General features: G+C 38.9%; 1 protein-coding gene across 2 annotated transcripts in view; it reads left to right on the top strand.

The window, feature by feature from the left end:
• Window positions 1–25,218, top strand: part of sorbs3 (sorbin and SH3 domain containing 3) — an 83,764-nt gene that overhangs the window by 5,391 nt on the left and 53,155 nt on the right. Inside the window, exon 1 of one of the 2 annotated variants that reach the window (XM_056463155.1) lies at window positions 4,251–4,479. The exons of the other annotated variant lie outside the window; for it this stretch is intronic. The gene's annotated coding sequence lies outside the window, so the exon portion shown is untranslated. Of the gene's footprint in view, window positions 1–4,250; window positions 4,480–25,218 lie in introns of those variants that run through there. 2 annotated transcript variants of the gene reach the window in all.

Raw genomic sequence — 25,218 nt, 5'->3', positions numbered from 1 at the left:
TTGTGTGTGTGTGCGCGCGCGCGCGTGTGTGTGTGTGTGCGCGCGTGTGTGTGTGCAAGAGTGTGCAGTGTAAAATTTGTTTTATTGGTGGTGGGTCAAAATTGGAATGAAGGACAATCTTTGAAATGTGTATAACGTTCATGAAAATATGGAAATAGAAAATGATTTATTGTTTTTCTCCTTTTTTTTGCTGTTAAAATGGTGCAAGGATCAGTTGTCTTCAATAAAGTTCTATTAGCATTTTGTTTCTATTTAGGATACTGTGGCTACAGTAGGTGGTTAAAATTCTGCAAACGAAGGTATATACTTATATTACACATAATACATGCTTCACACCTGCTTAGTCAGCCAATACAGTATATCACCAGTTCAGTGTCATATTGTAATCTTAAATTGCCACAAGAAGTTACTCTAATGTCTCTAGTGAATTATTTTCCTCAGCCAAAGCCTTTCTTTTTTATTTTTAATTGATTTTTGCACTGCTGGGGACTTTGAAATGACTGAAATTATGTGGCGTAATCATTTGGAACTGTAATATGGTCAAGATCTGCCCGGAACTACGTTGTCTGTGCATTTATCTGAAAATAATTGCCTCAAACATTCATGTTCAGAATGTCCATCAAGCAAGCAAGCGCAGTGCAATGTAAAGGTGAATCTGGTCATATGGATATATACAACCAAGTGTTAAAGGGCACCTATTTTACCCCTTTTTCAAGATTTAAGATAAGTCTTTTGTGTCTCCAGAATGTGTCTGTAAAGTTTCAGCTCAAAACACCCATCAGATTATTTATTATACCTTTCAGAATATTGGGACTTTCTGCTCTGTGGGTGTTTTTGTTGTCTGTGCCTTCAATGATTATTTTATATATATTTGTTGTGAAGGTAATTCAAGCCTTTCTGCAACGATGAGTCACACACAATGTCATTACAAAGTTACACACACACACACACATGCACGCACGTACAAACGCACAGTGAAAAAAGTTAACTTTGCACTGTTTTTGCATGGCATATGTAACAGGATACACGCTAATATACACCGCTGTATGGATATCCATTATGTTTATAATTGTACTATCATACGGCTGTGGTGATATAGATGGTAAAATCGCTGTAATTCATTACAAACATAAACTGTTTTATATAAACGCTTTAAACTTGTAAAACTCATTCTTGATCACATTTGATGATGACTGCTGATCACAGCAAGCTGAACAGATTCCCAGTTGTTTTGCGCACGTACTGTCTTGTGGATATGATAATATACGTTACAGAGACAAGGGATTTGGATCCTATTTTATTGTCAGGAAATAAAAAAAGAGACCTATTGTCTTAATATCACTCCAATTAGAATGTGAACACACTATACCCTCACACAGTTCTGTCCAAACAGCTTCCAAAAGATGATTTTCATCATAGGTGCCCCTTTAAATCACTTTTGGGGTAGTCTGACTCTACTCCGCCAGTAGTTTGAGGCCTATAGACTCATTATCTTTGTTTGCTTTGTTTGATGAATAATAACACGTAAATATAGTATTATATATATATATATATATATATATATATATATATATATATATATATATATATATATATATATATATATATATATATATATATATATATATAATATACAGTTGAAGTTGAAATCAGAATTATTAACCCCCCTTTGAATTTGTTTTTCTTTTTTAAATATTTCTCAAATTATGTTCAGATTCAGGAAATTTTCACAGTATGTCTGATAATATTTTTTCTTCTGGAACTTTTTAAACCCCATTTTGAGGTCAAAATTATTAGCTCCTTTAAGCTATATATTTTTTAAATAGTCTACAGAACAAACCATCATTAATCAATAACTTGCCTAATTACCCTTACTTGCCTAGATAACCTTATTACCCAGTTAAGCCTTTATATGTCACTTTAAGCTGTATAGAAGTGTCTTGAAATATATCTAATAAAATATTATTTACTGTCATCATGGCAAATATAAAATAAATCACTTATTAAAGATGAGTTATTAAAGCTAATATGTTTAGGAATGCGTTGAAAGAATCTCTCCGCTAAACAGAAATTGGGGAAAAAAATAAACATGATGGCTAATAATTCAGGGGGGCTATAAATATATATTTATAAATACAGACAAATGTAGCATTTTGTGAAGGTTAAAACTACTACAATTTAAATTTTTATATGTGTCCGTGCACACAGAAAGAAACTTTATTTTTCATTCTTATTCCAAACCACAAGCATGGCAAAGTTGCTTGAGCTATGTACTATGTCCTATGAATTACATTCAAATGAATTAAATCCAGTATGCAAATCTTCTGTAGCAATCTATCTGTTCCACATACCAGTTATGTGCACCCCTGAATATAATGTGACCACCTGCTGGCACAGGGAGAGTGCCTTGCAACCAGGTGTGAGAAACAGTTCAGAGCATATTACTTTGGTGCAGATCCTGAACCATTTCAACTTGAATCGAGTACACTGAAAATGAATGTGGCTGGACAGACAGGTAATGGAGAAGAGCAGGTTTTAACTGGTAGTGCAAGTACAGGGCTTGGTGCTGGGGATAATTATTGCACCTACTGAAGCCATATTATACTGGATTTAGAGTATAGTTCCTAGCCTAGAAAACAGCAACTTTTCATTTTTTATTTATTTATTTTTTTGGTTTATAGTGTATGATGTAACTACAGAGTCAAGCTTTAAATAGGAAAACTTCTGGGAAATAGAAATGTCATTTTTGATTGAAATGTTAATGGTCTGCAGTGGTAGAAAGAGTACTGAAAAATAATACTTAAGTACAAGTACCATTACTTGCCTAAAAATGTAGTGCAAGTAGAGTAAATGTATCTTTTGTGAATATTACTCAAAGTATGAGTAAAAAGTAGACCTTTCAAAAGTACTCAAGAGTAATGAGTAGTGAGTATTACGCAGTAAAAAGCGAATACATTTACATGTAATTTGTGGATGTGTGTTAACGTAACATTATGTAGTGCAGTTAGTTATTGCCCAGCAGGCACATAACATCATAAGATGTTTTAAAATTACGTTTTGCTTAGCTAGCATCCAAGGACAGTATTATTTTGATGTCCAATAACAACGTCAAATGACGTTAATATTTGTTTGATTTTAGGTTGTGTTAGAAGCTAACTAAAATCCAACGTCGAACCAACATCTTAAACCAACATCATATGGATGTCAATTACTGACATTTATTCGTCAGGTTTGGCAACCAAAATCTAACATCTAGTAGACGTCATAGTGGTAATGTCCACATAACGTCAAGCTGTAACATCATTAGACGTTGATATTTGGTTGATTTTAGGTTGGCTATTGGACACTGACATTGGTCTGATGTTGGGTTGTGATGTCAACCAAATTTTCATTTCCAAACAAAATGCAACGTCCCCACAACATTGGGGTACAACGTCAATCTGACGCCATGTTGATGACTTGTGCCTGCTGGGTGTTTAAGGCCATTTCGGTCATCATACAGTACACATCCGTCATCTTCTCATCCGTGACAGTCTGATCAGTCTCGGAGTCAATGTGTGTAAAGATTTTGGATCTTCTTGGACCCTTTTAACGCTTCCAAACAGTTTGCTGCAATTACAAAACGCCCATGTCTTGAGGTAGTTTATAATGATGCGACAGGAATCACAGGACAGGAATCGCAAGACTGATTTTTCTAATCCCCCTGGACAGGAAAATAAAGTAGTGACTGCAGGTTGACTGAAAGTAATGGAGTAAAAGTACTGATACGGCACAAAAAAATATACTCAAGGGAAAGTAAAAGTGCACATTTTTAAAACTACTTAGTTAATTACAATTCCTGAGAAAAACTACTCAGTAACAGTAGTTTGAGTATTTGTAATTTGTTACCTATTCAGTGATCTGTGCTAACCTAACCTAAGCTAAACGTGCTCCTGCCAGACCCAGAGATGGGGTGAATAGATAAAAAATGGTAAAACTAAAAACTCCTCAAGTCAGGAGCTGGATGTTATTTTGTCTTTGAATTGAGCATACTTTAACCCCATGCTGTGAAATATCACCTTATGGCCACAAAAGGCTGACTGCCTATTCAAATGCTCTTTAGAGAAAGCAGCCAAAAGCGAGCCAGGCCTCTGCACATTGTCTGTAGGTTACCACAGTAACCCTTGTCAACCAGGAAGTCCTGTAGAGGTGGAGTGAAAGAGAGAGAGAGTGAGAGAGAGTGCATGTGTGTGTCAGTATGTGAGAGGGACTTAACAGAGGTTAAGCAGACGGGTGCAAACTCCAGTGAGGAAGGGAGAGCTGACAGTGAAAGCAGACTGAGACAGAGAGAAAAAAAAGAGTACAGAGAGAGTAGGTTGTACTTGAAAGATTAATTTCTACGAAGCAGACCAGCCAGTACTTTGGGAATTGTGTTTGTCCTCCTGGGAAAGCTGTTTGTGGCACTGTTACTGTCACACACATACACACCCACACAAACTGGTGAGTTCATATGTCTTCCATCTAACAATCATAATCTTGTTACTGTAAGTTCACTACTGTAAAACACTGTGCATGTAAATCAACTCATTTATTAATGCAATTTTTAGGTCCAACTTTGGCAAGGCAAGTTTGTGCTAAATGTTGTGTTAGTCACACATTACTTCTGAAGTTGATTCTTAACTCCCTTTGAACGGATTAAAGGTCTTTGGTGGGATTTTAATTTCAAAGCAATGGGAAATAACATAAATCAAAACCCCAAATCTGTATTCTTCTGAGTGAACAGGGAGTTTTTTGTAATGCGGTTTCAAGATTTGGTTTCAAGATTTTATTGAGACAGCTTGGTTGGTTGGTTTGCCTGTGATGAATTTGCCTGTTTAGAGTGGTGTGATTGTATTTATTTTATTGAAATAGTTGTACTTTGACCTTTAATTAATTGTTTTAATGAATTAGAAGCAAAAAAAAAATCTAATTCAAAATTTGTATGTATAGTGTGTATGTGGATTTTATTACTCTCTTTGTAAGAGTGTTACATAATAAAATACTTAATTCTGAAATACTTTATTCTGATTGGTCAGTAGTGACATTGCAAAGTAAGTTATTCCAAGATTACAACCGCTAAATAAAACTGTCCAGCATTGTTTTTTTTATATATTTGGGGCCATTATGTGACTGAATAATGTGCATGTTAGTATATGCTCCATTTAGCTCAACTGAGCTATTTTTCTTCTGTCAGCTTCGTAATTAATTATTCATTCATTCATTCATTTTCTTTTCGGCTTAGTCCCTTTATTAATCTGGGGTCACCACTGCAGAATGAACCGCCAACTTATCCAGCATATGTTTTACACAGCGGATGCCCTTCCAGCTGCAACCCATCACTGGGAAAAATCCATACACAATCATTCACACACATACACTATGGACAATTTACCCTAACCATTTCACCTATACCACCTTCTTTGGACTTGTGGGGGAAACGGGAGCACCCGGAGGAAACCCACGCAAACACGGGGAGAACATGCAAACTCCACACAGAAACGCCAACTGACCCAGCCAATGCTTGAACCAGGGATCAGTACGGGTCATCGATCAGTACAGCGATCAGTCCCTGGATGGGAGACCACATGGGAAAGCTAGCTTGCTGCCATAAGTGGTATTAGTGTAGACCAACAGGGGGTGCTCCACCTGCTGTCTGTGTGGAACCTAATGCCCCAGTATATTGATGGTCAGTGATGAGATATTTACTGCTCAGTGATGAGATGCTGCATCGAGGCTTTGACTCTCTGTGGTCATTAAAAAAATCCCAGGATGTCCATCGAAAAAGAGTAGGGGTTTAACCCTGGCATCCTGGCCAAATTTGCCCACTGGCCTCTGTCCATCATAGCCCTCTAACCATCCCCATATCATAATTGGCTTCATCACTTTGTCTCCTCTCCACCAATCAGCTGGTGTGTGGTGTCCAGTCTGGTGCAATAAGGCTGCCGTCATATCATCCAGGTGGATGCTGCACACTGGTGGTGGATGAGGAGATTCTGCACAAAAATGTGTAAAGCGCTTTGGGTGTCCAGAAAAGAACTATATAAATGTAAGGATATAACTACAACCCTTTTTGTTGGGCTGCCCCTTTTTTTTCAATTTTTGCTGAAAATAGATAAAGTTTAAAAATCTGTAAAAGTACTGTTTTTATTGTGAATATTCATAATTATAACAAAACAATGTTTTTCTTGTAAATTAAAGAAACAGGGTGTGCTTTCTGATGACTATCTTCTGTTGACATCACTGAAAAACATGGTAGAAAAAGAGCTGAATCTTAGTGAAAACTGGCCTCACAATCATGAAGAAAAATATCTGCATAAAGCTTGAAATTACTACTTTTAAATTAACCAACTCTATTTGAAAGCAAGTGTTCTTTTATCTTTATGAAACAAATGTAAAGTAGACTTTCCGGTCTGTCCTCATTACCTTTAAATAACTCCTACCTTCCACCATTTAAACGCTAATCACAACCATGTAAACGCTCAAAAACAACAAGGACACTACCATTTTGGAAAAATATAAAAATAAATAAAAAAATATCAAATTTTTAAATTAAAGATATGCAACCTTGGTGAGTAGAAGAGACTTTTGAATCACAATAAAAAATAATAAAGTTATTAACTGTAAAAAAAATACAGTTTGGGAAAGTAATTTATATTATTGAAAACAAAACTGAATACAATTATATAGATATTTTTGTTTGAATACACTGTCAATAATAGTTCTTAAAAAAGAAAATTGGAATCAGCAATAATCAGTTTGGTGATTCATTCTGCTGTGGTGACCCCTGATTAAGCTGAAGGAAAATGAATGAATGAATAATCAGTATAGGCAGCTCAAACTTGCCAAAATACTGGAGAATGGAATCCATAACTGCCAACACTTCCGTTTTTCTTGGGAGTCTCCCGTATTTCAGACCAATTTCCCGCAACCCTCCCGTTTTGTTATTTCTCCCGGAAAACTCACGTAATTTCACCCTCCCTCCCTTTTTTGGTACAGTCTGTAACACCCCCCGGGTTGCCAACTTTGGTACAGTATCCGATCGTAGCGGGTGCCCAAAACCCGGTGCATAATACAGTTATTAACCCCACAGAAGAGTTACATTCCTATCACAGTTCTCAACAGTGTTATTCAGATACCTCACCCCCAAACTCCCCTCGGTCTCCCAGATTTTCAAAGACAAATGTTGACAGGTATGATGGAATCGTCCAAGCAAATTGCAATCGATGCACATCTAACATGCTAAACACTAGTAACTAAGTTTCCTGGATATAATATGAAAGATTTTTTAAACCAAAGAGTGTCTCCATTAACTTTACAACAGATGTGTATAGCTATCCCACTTTTTGTTTACTTTTCTGATAATACAGTAAAATTAATTGGTGTGAAATGACTAGAGGTACGACTTTTCACCTAGTCCCATACTTGCAAGTTAGAATATCTTCACAGAGAGCTCTTCTAGTCAATGACTGACAGGTTAATCTAACTGAATATGTCCTGTTTTTCTACGTGTCTGAGTCTGGCTGTTGCTCACTGTTGTTAGACAAATGGGAGTAGACTTCAGTGTCAGCTCCATTAGAGTGTGTTCCAGTGACACAAGCATGGAGAGAGTCAGTGTATGAGAGACCAAAGGGTCTCCTGTCAGGTCCATCAGAAAGACCTTTGCAAAATATACTGATCCCTCTGAGAATATTATCACATGGTATGTGTGCGTGAGTGTGTGCATGAGTGCTTTATTACTCATTACATAAGAATACCATATTATCAAGGTCTTCATACTCATACTGGGTATTTCCCAGACTCAGATCTACTGTACAAATACATAAGGGTACATCATTTTCTAGTATGGAGAGACATTTTGCTGTTTAAAATAATCTTTAATAGGTTCAGACAAGTGGTTCATGGCCTACACATTTTGTGTAATTGATATACAAAGGCCCAATGGTTGAAGAGTTGGACTTGGAATCCAAAGGTTGCAGGTTTGAGTCTCAGCACCAGCAGGTGTGGGAATGGCAGTTCTTGTGGGAATGTGCAGCTCTTTCACCACCCTCAACAGCATGACTGAAGTGATTTCATTGAGCAAGAGACCGAACACCCAACTGCTCCCAAGGACTGCTCTGAGTGTATGTTTACAGGTGTGAGCCGCTTTGGATAAAAGTATCTGCAAAATAATATTGGGTAGTCCATGTGGAGGAGATTGTTTTAGATTGTTTGTGAGATTCATTCCCCCTGAGTAAAGCAATGGATGACCATACATGGTGATCAGATGGACCTGCTGCTGATTAATGTGTGTATCATGCAATAACGGGAGATTGTAAACAGACGCACAGGAGAGCCTTGTATGGTGTCTGAGCACAACAGACATATAAAAAAGAGAGATTTGATAGAAGTTTTTCAGTGAAGCAGTCACCCCTTAGAAATCTATTGGAAAACAATACTTTTCAGAGTATTAGTAGCCTGTAGCATGAAGCAAGCTGAACAAACATGGAATGTCTGAGTAAGTTGACAAAACTAAGCAAATCCAACTTGATTTAGATCCGGTTCAGTGGTTTTACAACTCTCAATATAAACATGTGTGATTCAACTTTGGACCACATGCACCTGAATGTGCAACAACATGCAGCAAACAGCCAATCACACAAAACATTGAGGGTGCCAAATTAGATTCACTTCACTCATAGCGTCATGGGAATTCGCTTCTCTGTTGACAACATGAGCTTTTCATGTCTAGTGTGACTGGCTGTTTGCTGCATGTGTTGTGCAGCGCTGAGAGAAACCCTTTCCTTAATGAAATAAAAAATGAATAAGTACCCACCATTTACTCACCTTCCAGTGAGCAAAAGTTCCAAAGCATTATGAGTTTATTTAATTTTAAAGAATGTTGGAAACCTACAGTACCATAGTAAGGAAATATAGCCATAGATAGGCAAAATATTATGGAGATCAATAGCTACCGGTTTCCAGCATTCTTCATAATATCTTGTTTTGCACTTACAGAAGAAAGAAACCCAAACAGATATGGGACCAGCAGAAGATGAGTAAATGATAGCAGAACAACCAACCAGTCAGGTCTCATACTGTGTTTTGTCTGTCTGTTCCCTTTTATCTCTGTAATGCACACACACAGCCAAAACTGACTTGTATTGCTGTATTTGCAAGGAATGCAAGGAATATGAAGTGTATACACACACACACACACACACACACACACACATACACTTTGTGCAACACAAAAAGCCCTCTAAGCCTTTTTATCAGTCAATGATAAGCTAGCTCTCTGCAACTCTCACATGGTTGCCCACTGAAGCTGAGCAGGGCTGCACCTGGTCAGTACCTGGATGGGAAACCACATGAGAAAGCTAGGTTGCTTCCAGAAGTGGTGTTAGTGAGGCCAGCAGGGGGCGCTCAACCTAACACCCCAGCATAGTGAACGGGACTCTATACTGCTCAGTGAGCGCCGTCTTTCAGATGAGATGTTAAACCGAGGTCCCGACTCTCTGTGGTCGTGAAAAATCCCAGGATGTTCTTTGAAAAAGAGTAGGGGTTTTAACCCCTGCATTCTGGGCAAATTTACCTACTGGCCTCTGTCCATCATGGCCTCCTAACCATCCCCATATCAGAATTGGCTTCATCACTCTGTCTCCTTGTTCAGCTGGTGTTTGGTGTGCGGTCTGGCGCAATATGGCTGCCGTCGTGTCATCGAGGTGAATGCTGCACACTGGTGGTGGATGAGGAGATTCCCACTATTGTGTAAAGCGCTTTGAGTGTCTAGAAAAGCTCTATATAAATGTAAAGAATTATTATTATTATTATTATTATTATTATTAATGAAAATGACAAATGTTTTATGTGACTGATTCAGATACTATCGGACAATGTACAGGATAAAAAAAATTGAGAATTAATAGAAATAATTGAATTTGCTGTTATGAATTACTTGGAGTGAAATACAGATTATACTGTAGCCTGTCTATTTGTTGTATATACAGTAGCAAGAAGGGTCCTTGCTGTATGAAGTGAAATTAAAGAAGTCAGGAATTACAAGCAAAGAATACATTTATTGGGCAATGCGGTGGCACTTTGGGTAGCACTCTCACCTCACAGCAAGAAGATTGCTGGTTCGAGCCTTGGCTGGGTCAGTTGGCGTTTTTGTGTGTTTGCATGTTCACCCTCTTTCGCATGGGTTTCCTCCGGGTGCCCTGGTTTTCCCCCACAAGTCCAAAGACGTGATATAGGTGAATTGGGTAAGCTAAATTGTACAGCTGGGTAAGCTGATTAATAATGTATGGAGGTTTCCCAATGATGGGTTGCAGCTGGAAGGGCATCCGCTGCGTAAAACATATGCTGGATAAGTTGGCGGTTCATTCCACTGTGGCGACCCCTGATTAATAAAGGGACTAAGCTGAAATGAAAATGAATGTATGAATGAATACATTTATCAAACTGTCCAACCCAAAACACTATCAAAAAGAAAAATACTGTGCTCCATGTCATACTGTGACGTTAAAGCAAGTGGAGGCGAGCATAAAGATCCCAAGTAACATAACATAAACAAATATAAAACATGACATGGCAAAACAAAACAAAAAACGAACTTACAAACAGAGGTGTATTAAACAAAGCTATACAGGGAATAAAGGAAACATAGGCAGGCACTAATGATGACATGACATCAAACAACCAATGGGATATAGGCACAAGACTGACAACCAATGAGGAGCAACTCAGCAGGCACAGGACATCAACATGACGTCTGATTGACGTTGTACCCCAACGTTGCGGCACATTGCATTTTGTTTGGAAATTAAAATCGGGTTGTCAACAGAACCGAACATCAGGCTAAAGTCAATGTCAAACGTCGGACAGGCATTTTGGTGACTTTCCAAAGCAACCTAAAAACAACAAAATATCAACATCTAATGTTGTTACAGCTTGATGTCATGTGGATTTTGACGTCAGACATTGGATTTTGGTTGCCATACCTGTTGAATAAATGTCAGTATTTGACGTCAAAGGACGCTGGTTTAAGTTGTTGGCTTGACGTTAGATTTTGGTCACTTTCCAAAGAGCCTAAACACAAGACTAAACAAACCAATTACAACATGACATACACACAAAGGTGCCTCATTTCAAATTTACACGTCTTTGTTGCCTCATTACACATTTCTAAATATGCATGTTAAACTAAATATACAATTAAAGAGACTTTTCTGGGTTACACTGAATAAAAGTATTATTTATACCCCTTTCCAAATGGGGTATATGCACATACACTTTTAATTTTCAGACAGCTAGCCCAGTGGCTTCCAGTGAACTTCCATTACTTTCTTTCCATTACTTTGCCACACGTGTATATTCTGTCAGATTCTGTGTTTTGTTTCGACTGATCAGTTTTTCAGTCTTTTACACTCATAGGATTTAGATGAGAAGGAGAAAACTATGGTGTTTTAGGATCACAGTATGTCATTTTAACTATGCGTATATCCAGTTTAATCATTCTATGGCATCATCAACATCTTTTTCCTCTGGAACTGAATCCTGTCAGTACAGTTCTGTCTTCAACTCGGCTATTGTGGCTATATATAAAAGCTCTGTGCCGAGTACTTCTTTTCATCCTGAAAAGCAGAATCATTTAGCCTTAAACTGAACTGTGCCCCTTTTGACCTTTGGTCTTTGGTCCATGATGTCAAATTCCAAACTGCTGTCAACAAGACGAATTAATCACTATTCCACTCTCTTATTGATGATAATGCTTCTGGCTTGCTTATTGAAGTGCTTAACTGCAAATAACACGTTTCAAGATGTGAGCTAACTACTTTTAGCTAATACACTTTTGTGTAAATAGTGAAATTTATGTTTCTATATTGCAGTGCAGTTGCTCAGTGGTTAGCAATGTCGCCTCACAGCAAGAAGGTCACTGGTTCGAGTCCTGGTTGGGTCAGCTGGCATTTCAGTGTGGAGTTTGCATGTGCTCCCCATGTTCATGTGGGTTTCCTCCGGGTGCTCCGGTTTCCCCCACAGTCCAAAGACATGCGCTATAGTTGCAGCTGAAAAGGCATCCAGACTAATGAATGAATGAATGAATGAATGAATGAATGAATAAATAAATGTTTCTATATTTTAACTGAAAAATACAACATGTCATGCTCTTTATTTGCCAACGGTGTGCACATATAAGCCTTGGTCACTATAAATGAATTACAGATCGTCTTTATCTTATCAAATGCGTTTATGTGTTTCCTACTACGCATTTAGCCCATACTCACCAAAACTTCTTGATAACAGATCAATTTGTGTATTTAAAATTTACAGCTTAACTAAACCAACTGGTAGCCAAAGAGCTGTAGAAACATAATACACATGATTCAGTATTATGTAAGAGCTGTTCATATTTGTAGTGTAATGAAGTCACTGAATTTGCTGAGCAGACGGGTGGTGCTTGTTTCTAAATTGTTCCATAGGTCGCTCTCTCATACCAAAGACTTAGCTTTTCAAGGAAATGTCATTTACTTATCATTCTCATGTTTTTTTCCCCCCTAACATTTTTTCTTACAAGAAACACAAACATGAAAATGTACTTCAATGTGGTGTAATGGGGATGAAAGTGTCAAACTTCTTCAATAGTGACCCAAAATAACTATATATTTGTTTACCAAATTGCCAAGCATCATAATCATATATGTTTTATAGTAATTTTACTGGCCCCATCCTTATTTACTTTTTATTATACTCTGAAAAAGAAGGTCGCTGTTTCAAGTCCTGGATGGGCCAGTTGGCATTTCTGTGTGGAGTTTGCATGTTCTCCCTAAAAACAATAAACTACGGTAAATTGGCCATAGTGTATGAGTGTGTGTGAATGTGAGAGTGTATGGGTGTTTCTCAGCAATGGGTTTTGGCTGGAAGGGCATCCGCTGCGTAAAACATATGCTGGAATAGTTGGTGATTAATTCTGCTGTGGCGACCTCTGAAACTATGCCGAAGGAAAATTAATGAATGGATTTTCAATTTCATTTTCTAAAATCTTGAATTCCCAGAGTTTTAGATTGTGAATAGTTTTTAGTGATATTTACTAATAACATACATTAATTTGATAAAAAAAGAAAAAGAAAAACAAGGCAGAAAACTAGCAAATGTCATGAAGGGAACGTTCCAGCCATGATGTTATTGGGAGTATGTGCTCATTTACTGACTATTAATCAGTTTATCACATAGATAGCTGCAGTGCTGCTAAGAGTCAGTGGGTTTAAATAGACCCATTCATTAATAAAAACAAATTAGATTTCAATTATACACCAAATTCTGTTGTTTATGTATCTGACTAAAGTGACATGTGTCTGCGTAGAGCACTGATTTATCAACATGTGCAAGTGATTTCACCACAGTGATTAACTTACTGACCCATGTAGTCAGACATTCATTAAGTAGAGTTTTTGTCCTAATCAAATCAGTTACTCCTTGCAGATGGTATGTTTGCCGCTTGAAGCAAAAGGCCATAATGCGTATTAGTGTTGGTGCCGGAACTCATAATGGCTCATAAAAAGCAGAACCCTGATTAAATGGTAATGCTTTTTTCACTTACATGTTGCAGATTTCCTGCAGGCCTGTTCATATAAAACAAGATGAAATGCAGATAAGTACTGACTTAAGAACGGAGTGGGAGTATTTTTGTACATTTTAAAACCTTGAAACTAAAAGAAAACCTGAGACCAATATTTAATCTTCACACGTAGTAGCATAAAATGTGTGCTCATCTCATATCAAAACAAAACTCAGTGGCATTTTATAAGTATACAATATACATATTTACCCAGATAGCAGAGCTTTATTGAATTATCATTGAATCAACACTCAAAAGTCAACATTGACTTTTCATCAGGTTTGCACCCTCAAATAAGGTTTTACTTTTCAACGAGAGAAGCAGTTTCAAGAACTAATACTGTGGTCACACTAGAGTTTGAACAGAGTTGAATTCTGTCATATTGTGCTGCGAAAATGGGCGGGATTAAATAAGATGATTAGACGTTTAAAAAAGCTAGCAATTGGTACATATTTTACATTTCTGTAGAGAGGTCATGTTTTGATCTTCGATTGGTCTCACGCAGTCATGTCAAGCTTAGTGACAGAGTTCACCAAGCTTAAACTTTGCACTGCAGCGAACTGCAAAACTTGTCGCACGATCTTGCATTTCCAGTCTGTCGCATTCTCATGCATGTCAGTGGAAGTCTATGGGGCAAAAAGTGCAGTGTGACCACGGCTTAAGAGGCAGTGATGAATGAGATTAATGAGTGTTAAAAAATAACCATCAGCTTGTACATTAAGGTAGCATTCAGAAAAAACAAAACATCAGCAAAGAAACTCGACACAGAGGAACATAAACACCTATACTGCCAGATAGCGTTTCTGAAGTGTTATTGCAGAGCAACACACACAGCGCGCAGAAGTATAAATGCCTAGCAACGTGCAAGGCATGTGCCGTGGGTCACGCCGATCACTCGACACAAAAGTATAAACCAGGCTTTAGTCAATGGTATCAATGAAATAAACTGAAATGAAACACATTCAATCTTTCAAAATCTCAGCAGAGGATCATTAAACAACTCCACAAACAGCATCAGCTGATTCACATATAACTAATCTGTTTGACTTTATTTCTGTCAGACATCTACAAAAACTTTTTGCAGTAACTCAATTATTGAAAATGAAACTTTTTAGTTTCATATTTATTGAAAATATAAGTTTAAAGAAGTCACCACTATAGTGAAGAAGCATTGCTTCTCTTGGGGTCTATGCACTTTAAAGTTAGTTTGCTTTACATTGTTGTGACTGTGTTATGGCAAGAAAAACAAAAAGCAATTTGATTATGTTTTTGTCAAAAATTGAATTCCCTAATCTAGTCAGTGGTAATTAGTTGTGTATGATAATGACACTGTGTTGCATATTACATTGAACTGACAGTAGAATGAGATCCAGCTATAGGTTGGTCAGGTTTTAAAAGCACATTGAACATCCGAATCACTCAAAACACACAGACATCAAAAATCAGCATAATAGTCTTATTTATGGTGACAAACTTCTTGCCACAATGCATGCTGTGAGTCATAGATGAGAGTTTTATGATTCTTCCAACATTCACTGTGGCAAGAAATTTGTCACCATTATTGAGACTCGTACACTGAATCTTGATGTTTGTGTTTTGAGCGGTTCAGATGTTCTATGTTTTTTTTAAAACCTGATCAGTGCACCGCTTAATATGCAGAATCATGTGATTTCCATTAGTAGCTCAATGAAATCATCATAATATTATCATCATAATACATAATTAAACCACTGACACAATCAGTGAATCAAAACTACTATATATGATGCAGCAATCACATTGTCTGTCTTGCCATAACTCAAAGCTTCAATAAAGTCAAAACTAACACAAGAAATGTAGAATCAAAGAGACCAAGTAAAGCAACCACTCTTCACCACAATGGTGACTTTTGACAACTTATTTTTAATCAAACTTAATTAGAACTTTTATTCTCCATAAATGTAAATGAATACTTGGGTAGACGTCTGAAATAAGGTCAAACAGGGTGGTAATAAGTAAAGTTGCTAATGATGTTTATAGGGTTGATTAATAATCCTCTGCTAAATTTTGAGAGATTTGGTGTTTTATTTCAGTTAATTTAATCTACAGCTGTGATTATAGAAGATTTTTAATCATAATTTGGACACTTTGACATCAGACATCATATGGACATTTTGCTTAATAGAATGTCACTATTTACTCAACCTAACAAAAGTCTTGTTGGTGATCCCAGTTCAAGAGCAACTTGACTTTTAGTTGATCATTTGAAAAAGTGGCAGAAGGTATATTTTTCCAATAAATCATCTGTTGAACTGCATCCCAATCATCACAAATACTGCAGAAAACATTTTGGAACCCACATTGACCCAAGATTCTCACAAAAATCAGTCAAGTTTGGTGATGGAAAAATCATAGTTTGGGGTGACATTTAGCATGGGAGCATGCGAGAGATCTGCAGAGTGAATGGCAACATCAACAGCCTGAGGTATTAAAATATTTGTGCTTCACATTACATTACAAACCACAGAAGAGGGCAAATTCTTCAGCAGGATAGCGCTTCTTCTCATACTTCAGCCTCCACATCAAAGTTCCTGAAAGCAAATAAGGTCGAGGTGTTCCAAGATTGGCCAGTCCAGTCACCAGACATGAACGTTATTTAGCATGTCTCGGGTGAGATGAAGGAGGAGGCATTGAAGATAAATCTAATGAGTCCTGCATACACAATATTTTTTCTTTTTCCACCGCACCATGACTTTATTATATTCATTCATTTATTTTCCTTTCGGCTTAGTCCCTTTATTAATCTGGGGTCGCCACAGCGGAATGAACCGTCAACTTATCCAGCATATGTTTTACGCAGCGGATGCCCTTCCAGCTGCAACCCATCTCTGGGATACATCCATACACACTCATTCACTCTCCTACACTACAGACAATTTAGCCTACCCAATTTACCTGTACCGCATGTCTTTGGACTGTGGGGGAGGAGGAAGGAAACCCATGTGAACGCAGGGAGAACATGCAAACTCCACACAGAAACGCCAACTGACCCAGCCGAGGCTCGAACCAGCGACCTTCTTGCTGTGAGGTGACAGCACTACCTACTGCACCACTACGTCTCCCCACTTTATATTCAGTACTGTACATTATTTCTGTTAAGTGACAAGACTTTTGTCTAAGCAAAGTCAGAGCTTACTGTCCTAATTAAATCATTAAAAATCAAGGCATGATCGTATTTTATTTAGGTAAAATAAGTGTAATCTAGAGGCCTTTGCCTTTCATATAAGCCACTTCTGAGACCAAATGATCAACTAGAAGTCAAGTTATTATTTGTTGTTCCCAAAACCTGGCAAGACTTTTGTCAGGTACTGTAGTGTCCTTCCTGAACCACCATTTACTCTGGCATATGTTTTATGAGGCAGATGCACTTCCAGTCTTAACCCATCACTGAAAGTACACAACTTGTGAACCCTAAGTTCTAGGAAACACCCACACACTCACACACTATGGCCAATTTAGTTTATTCAATTCACACTACATGTCTTTGGATTGTGGGGAAAAACAAGCGCACCAGGATCCACAAAAAAATGCCACCTGGCCCAGCCGAGACTCAAACTAGCAGCCTTCTTGTTGTGAGATGACAGTAACCAATATTTAACCAACCTGTTTAAACTCTTTCATATAAAATGGATCAGAGTTTTTATACTGCCAAAAATGTGTATCTGGTCCACAGTAAACATTTTGCTGAAAAACATTTGACAAACCAATGGTGCAACCTAAAACTTCAAAGATGTTTTCAGATAATGTAAGATGTAAGTGGTCCCTTCTTGATGCTAGTGACCTCAGAGCTGTGTAAAGAATGTCTGATGTCATTGCCAAGTTTACAGAGTTCTCCACAGGGACATTCCTCATCCCACTCGTCCATATTATCCCAATACCTCCCACTTTTTCAGTTCTTATACTGGCTCCTTCAAAGGAATATATTTCAGAATTCAACCATACATTCAACCATATGAAACTAATACTTCTTTTCAAATGTCTATCCATCCATCCACGCACACATGAGAAACTAACCCATACAACTTCTGCAGTATTAGCACCATTCAGCACAATATTCCAAAAGAAAACATAGGAAAAATTGGGTCTGCTAGCCTGCTGTCTAAAGAATGTAGCATTTATGCACGGCAGATACTTGTTTGAGTTTTGTAAGCCCTAAAAATTGCTTGGAGCGCTCAAAACAAACAACTGTAATGCTCAATGTGTTCTGAAGAGGAATCTGAACATATTTTACCAATGGATATCTGAGGAAGACGTGACCGTATTAGGTTGTGTTTTGGGAGTCCTCTCCCTACTCCTTAGAGAATGTTGTTGCTTAGTGTTTTCCCTCTCTTTCTTCACTCTTTTCTTCTCACAGTGCTCATTTAGGTAATAATGGTCTAAGAAGCCAACAGCATTGCTGTCCTGTCTACAATCTTTGGCGTTCATGCGATTTAGAGACCAATATAATAAGAAAAGCCACTCAAAACAAAAAATAAATAAATAAATAAAACATACAAGAAATATACAGTTGAGTCAGAATTATTAGCCCCCCTGAATTATTAGGCGCCAACCCCCCATCCCCCCCATTTATTTTTTCCTCAAATTCTGTTTAACAGAGAGATGATTTTTTCCAACATATTTATAAAAAAATTTGTTTGAAAAACTCATCTTTAATAACTGATTTCTGTTAACTTTGCAATGATGACAGTACATAATATTTTACTAGATATTTTTCAAGGTACTAGTATTCAGCCTAAAGTTTACATTTACTGAGTGACATTGACCAGACTTAACTAGGTTAATTAGGTTAACTACACTCCAAAATATTTTTTTAACTTGTTCCAACTACGTAATTAAAATGAGCTGAAACAACACAATTATTAAGATTTCATTGGGACTACTTAATTTTTTTATGTTCAATTCACATACATTTGTTAAAATTAACTTAAAGTTAACTTAATCAATTTGTGTTGGGACAACATGAATGAATTGTGTGGAACCCTGCATTTTTTACAGTATAGGCAGTTTAAGTTAACTAGGCAGTTTAGGGTAATTAGGCAAGAAAAAACAAAAATAGTTAAAAGGGGCTAATAATTTTGACCTTAAAATGTTTTTTAAAAAATGTTAAACTGCTTTTATTTTAGCTTAAATAAATCAAATAAGACTTTTTCCGGAAGAAAAAATATTATCAGACATACTGTGAAAATGTCCTTGCTCTGTTAAACATCATTTGGGAAATATTTTTAAAAAAATTATTCAAAAGAGGGTTATTCTGACTTCAACTGTATATACAAAAGCTTAATAATGACCACCGTAACACCTCTTTTTGAGAGTGGTAGTATGAAATGTAGTCCAATGACAGATTTAGACGCATACATAATTGACCCTTCGCTAAGCCACACCCAAAAACCGCCACCCACCAATCGCAGCTTAGCAACCGTAGCTACGCACAGGGGCTCTGTCAAGCTTTCGAGCAAGGGAAACAGGCCTAAGCGTTGTGCATATGGATTGTGGAAATCTGACACCCGGTATCCTTAAAGTTTGACCAGGGTGGTGGAATTTTTTCCCTTTTCAAAACCTAAAACCCAAGAGGAGAAATGCCAGCATGGATCAAGCTCTGTGAGGGGCACTAAAAGAGCAGAGTTAAGTTGGTTTTGTTTTTGATATTCCCATTCAGTGATAGACCGACGGCAATAACTCACACACCTCTTACTGTGAAAAGATCTAAACTGTGTTTTCTACAGAAATACAAAGCAGGTAATGTTTCCCAGTTGTCTTTTTTCTTTTTTTTTTTGCTCGATATTATGAGCACTGCTCCGTTTAAGCCCTCGCCATAGTAGTAATACTAATAGCAGTCATATTTCCAACCGTTTCAAGTTACAAGTATTTGAAATGACATATCAACAGGACAAAACCGAGATATGATCACAAACTGAGCACTTGTGATCAATATACTTATACCCCTGTTATGCATACTGCAGTCCTTTTTTGTCTGGCTTTCTCATATATCTCACCTGTTCGCCAAAAATGACTAATTATATCCCTGGGAATGTCTGACACTAGCGCATACACATTGTAATAGATGTGCCAGGCATGAAAGCTTGACAGGCGTATCTACAGTAACTAAGGAGGGCGGGGCTTAGCGAAGGGTCAATTGCACACACACCTACATACACAAAATACTCTTTCTCTCCTCCTACATGTAGAGACGTACAATGCAATAATTCAGCATTCCTTCACTCAGATGTACAGTTTCCGGGGTGGCTATTGAGTACAATTCTATCCTTTATCTTGACTAAACAGTTCTTTATATTTGACTTCACAATGTATGGCAGTTTGCAACAAAAGCTTCATATTCATGAAATAAGAATAAAAAGGCAAGAGGTTGGGTTTCCTTCTCTGTATAGTAAAATGAATGAATGCATACAAATGAATCAAATAGACTTGAAGAGAATGAATGATTTGTTTGTCACATTTTGACATGTCAAATACAACTGCTCATGATAGTAAAAAGAATTGGCTTCATAAGATGTTTGGTTCTGTTATAGCAACTGTTTTGCTTTAATGCTGACTTTTTTCTTTTTTTCAAATGGTTTTGTACGCTCCCTCTCATTCCAAACTCCCTTAAATGTGCTATATTCTATATCTTCTGAAACAATGTGATATGTAAGCTTTGCATCAGGAACAGAAACCTTTTAAGAATTGGCTGAATGTTATGAGGAGGTGGCACAGTGGTTAGCACTGTTGTCTCACAGCAAGAAGTTTGCTGGTTCGAGTCCCAGCTGGGCCAGTTGTCATTTCTGTGAGGAGTTTGCATGTTCTCCCTGTGTTCGTTTGTGTTTCCTTTAGGGTTAACTAAATTGGCTGTAGGGTAATGGTGTGTAAACGAGAGAGTTTATGTTTCGTTTCCCACTACTCGAATGCAGCTGGAAGTGCATCCGCTGCGTAAAACATATGCCATTGTGGTTGGCAGTTCATCCTCGCCGCTGTTGCCACTGGGTTGCATGGTTTGGGACTTGCTGTGCATCGATGGATTTGCTCTTCAGTGTTTGGACTCTCAGCAGTGTAAAATTAACCCACATTAAACTAAACTGAACTGAACTGAAATTAAACTCTGAAAACTTGACTGACACAGTTTCAGTTTACTATAATCTTCTGTGTTAAGCTGCTTTGACACAATCTACATTGTAAAAGCGCTGTAGAAATAAATATGAATTGAACTGAATTCATTTTGAAGGCACTGATAAATCATGGACTAAGCCGAAAGGGAAAAAAATTAATGTTATGAGGAGTATGAGAAAAATGACTTAACATTTTAATTCTGATGTTGTTAAATCATTGCCAATATACTTTTTAAAACCGCATTTACTTTTTTCATCTTCTTTCAATTACAGTTTTTTTTCCCTTCGGTACATTTCTCGAAATCATTCTTGAAATTTCCAAAACAGTAAGTGCATTTTTCAAAACAACTTGTACAAATAGCAAAACACAATGGATTACATCATGGTCTTGACTCAAAATCCTTAGTTCATCTCTCAAAATATAATTTTCTGTTATAATGAACATGTCAGTGCCATCAGAATGACAAATCCTTGTATCATTATGTACAGATAAGATAGTCAAATAGTCATGTTGTCAATATACAGTAACAGTGTACTCTGGAGGGAATATCTGATGCAAACCACAGCTACAGTTTTGATTACAATTTAGATTTTTGATACTGTTTTTATTCAGTTGTTGGTTAGACCTTAGTGCAGTGTTTCTCAACCATGTTCCTAATACACCACCAGCTCTGCACATTATCCATGTCTCCTTAACCAAACACACCAGATTCAGATCATAAGCTCATTAGCAGAGACTGAAAGACCTGTAATGGGTGTGACAGACAAAGGAGACATCCCAAACATGCAGTGTGTTGGTGGTTCTGCAGGAATGTGGTTAAGAAACACTGCCTTAGTGTTTATGGGAGTTTGATTGCAATAGACTGCACAAGATTTACATTTATGTTTTTCAACTGTAAGTGTTGGCAGACCATGTCATTACAAAACAGGCCATGTCCACACTAATACATAACTTTTTAAAAACCCTGTCTAAAGTAGTTAATCTTGAAAATGCAGTTTGCATGTTCCACTGTGGACTGTGAAAATAGAGGCTTTCAAAAAACGATGACACATTTTAGTCATGTGATGCAGTCTTGTGACCAATTTCATGGTGGACGACATTGTAAAGCAGATGTGTTGACTACTGTTCATTTTGACAGCTCCATATTGCCTTTCTTTAAAGGACACAGAAAGTTTATTGGGAGCCATTGTTCAGCAGCGGAAGCTGCAACCTTTTGCCACAATGTTTCAAAGAGACGTAAAGTAAATAGTCGTCTGGCAGGTATGATGCAGGTAAACGTCCTGGTTACGTCCATTACGTCCACATTCCCCGAATAGGGAACGGAGACATGGGTCTGTATATAAACAGACTTTGGGAGTGCGTCAGACGACCGATCACTTCTGAAGAACAGGCCAATGAAATGCCAATTGAATTGGCGGAGCTTAGCTCCACAGCTGAAACTGATGAGCTCATTAAAGCTATATCAGTCAGATGCTGGAGTCAGCTCACTACAATTTAGCCTGCTGAAGAGCCGATAACTCAGCTCCCAGCTAGAGACTCAGGTGCTGTGGCAGTGGAGACACACGTCTCCGTTCCCTATTCGGGAAACGTGGGTTACGGACTTAACCAGGACGTTCCCCTTCATAAGGGAACTCCAATGTGTGTCTGTATATAAACAGACTTTGGGAGACAGTATGGAAAACGACACAGCAGCCAAGCCCATCACGCTCCTGATGTGCAGTTTGCCAAGCGAAGCGTGGGCGCACTGACATCACCAGAAAGCGCAACCTTCCAACGTCCCCTAGGCCCAAAATATTACCATTACATAGGAATAATAAGAATTTAGATCGGGCGTCGTAAATGTGCTTTTACCTAGTTAATATAGACTAGAGATTTTAGAAATACGACAGTACATTGGAAAAGCGTGCCAGTCCCCAAAGGGGGAGGACGCTGCAGAGACCACCTGCTACCCACGAGGGGGGACTTGATTGTAATAGAGCATATGGACTAGTCGTAATGAGGGAGAGTGCTACATATGATCAGCTGGTTAGCAGTTAGGGAAGACACAGGTCCGCCTGAAAGGGGAACACACTGTGGTAAATAATGCATATGGCATCACCAAGAATCGACTGCTTCGCTGAGTCAGGTGCTGGGGGCCTCTGAGGAATTCTCTAGGGTTCACCTAAAAACGGGAAACTTACTAGTAGAATAGAAAATGTGCACACATCTCCAGGTTATGGAGCCTGCTGCTGCAAGTGTTTAATGACATTGAGCTTAATTTCCTCCCAATTGACTGAGGTAACCAGTAATCGGGAGGAAACTCACTCCACTCAAGGATATAATCTCAAGAATGTGTTAGATGTCACCCAGCCTGCAGCTCTACATGGTCTGTTTTAGAGACGCTGCATACTCACGCCGAAAAGGAGGAATCGCTTATTATATCATTGTATATTAAATAAGTGTGCTCTCTCTCCCTGGGGACACAGCTCACCCTGGCACATGAAATGAGGGTGATGGCATAAACTAAAAAATTAACCAACCTCTATTTTAATACAGCACTTCCCTTCTGCTGATCATAACAGAAAGGAGCTGCATATGCTTCGTGTCACGTTAAGCGCAGTGGGTCTGCCTTTTCCTCAGGCAGCACTTGCAGGCTCACCACCTCACATTAAAAGGGAGCCTTGGCACAAGATGAACCGAGGTCTCAGGTAAACGTGAGAGTAGGTCGGTCCGAATTACTGGCACAATTCACTGACCAAAAATGCCACCAGAATCCTAACCCTTCTGATACCAGCGCGATCAGCGGAGCTGCCTAAGGACAGAAAACTTATAGATACTGATCGAGTGGCTCAATGGATCTAATCATAACCGCAGGGGCTAGAGAGATCCCAAGAGGGCAAGAGAGGGGAGGGGATGGAATTAACCATCTCGCGCTACGCTACTCTGAGAAACTGGTTGATGAGCTTATGCATTGCCAGCGCGCTTCCATCCTCAGAGAGAACGGGGATGATCGCACGCCAAACCATCAGCTGTCCTGAAGGAAGAAAACACAACAGTAGAAGAAACAGCAGGATGACCTGGGCTTCTCTCATGCGTGCCCACAGCTGGAACGTACAGAGGTGACCGAGGGACCAGTGGAGAGCGAGAACAATGCCAACAGCACCAGGCAGTTGAAATGCCAATGCAACCGGGGTCCGGTTTACGAACCTGCAGCTGCATGCTCAATACACACAGCCCGCCAGCCCATACTGGAAACATCTGACAAAATGACAGCATAACTGTACACTTGTTTTAAGGGCATTCAGGCCCATAGAAGGCAACATCCATCCAGGGGCTGAAGGTGCGGAGACACAGCATGGTGACGTACACCCGGTGCATCTCCGCACGCCATGCCCATCTGGGGACCCGATCGCAAAGCAAGTGCTGAATTGGTCTCATATGAACAATTGAGCGGCGTGATAGCGACTACAAATGTCATGTGCCCCAGGAGCCTTTGAATAATTTCAGTGAGACCACTATATCTGCCGAATTAATCGGACAGGCAGCGCCAGCCGTAATGCAGACTGAGTCCAGCTCCAACCCGAGATGAGAGAAGCTCTGCCCGGGGGAGAACCCGAACAGGCCGAGGTGCCAGAGCACTAGGTCCCTATACAGAATCGATCAGTTCAGAGACCTAAAAAAAATAATAACAGTCAATGAATAATCAAAAATGCAGATGCGTGTGCGCCAAGAGGCACAGGGCATCCTCCATGCATGGAAACAGGGAGAGCCCGAATGGGAGGACTTTTACTACCATGCAACCCCACACCCCCCGCCAGACCCTCCCCCCCCCCCTAGCTTCGTACCCATTTGCCACCTCACCATCAAGGGAGGTGAAGGCGGAAGCACAGGTGGACCGGGCGGAGAAAAAACACCATCTATGCCAGCGTGTGCTCGCTGTGCACCCCTGGGAAGAAGGGAATGGGGGCTGTAAGATTCATCTTACATCAGCCCACATGTCACACCCTCTAGTCGGTCCGGCGGTGAGACTGGGGGACAAGCCATCTCAAGCCACATTGCTGAAACAACCCAGGAACCGAAGCCATTTTTTCTGATTCGAAAACTGTGACCGCGCATTGCACCCCGTAGGATGGAACCGCACAACCACCCGAAGCTTGGATGAGGCGCGCTGTGGAGGAGTAGGGGGTCCTCGGGCCCGGAGGTGACAGATAAACCCCCACTGTGATCTGCCCGTGTGCTAACCGCTTTCACAGGGAGCAACGGCGGTGGCTGAAGCAGCGATCTCAGCTGTGCAACAGCCATCAGAATCAGAATCAGAATCAGTTTTATTGCCAAGTGTGCTTCACACACACAAGGAATTTGTTTTGGCTACAGAAGCTTCCAGTGTACATAAAGTGACAAGTGACAACACAAAATAAATATGAAAAAAAAAGAGATAAACATTAAACAGATGCGGTTAGTCAAGAAACCTGGATGTTGAGTTGTAT

Source organism: Danio aesculapii, chromosome 8 (assembly GCF_903798145.1).
Source record: "Danio aesculapii chromosome 8, fDanAes4.1, whole genome shotgun sequence".
Taxonomy (NCBI): domain Eukaryota; kingdom Metazoa; phylum Chordata; class Actinopteri; order Cypriniformes; family Danionidae; genus Danio; species Danio aesculapii.
Note: the sequence above shows the minus strand (reverse complement) of the source record. Positions and strands in the feature narration are given on the sequence as shown.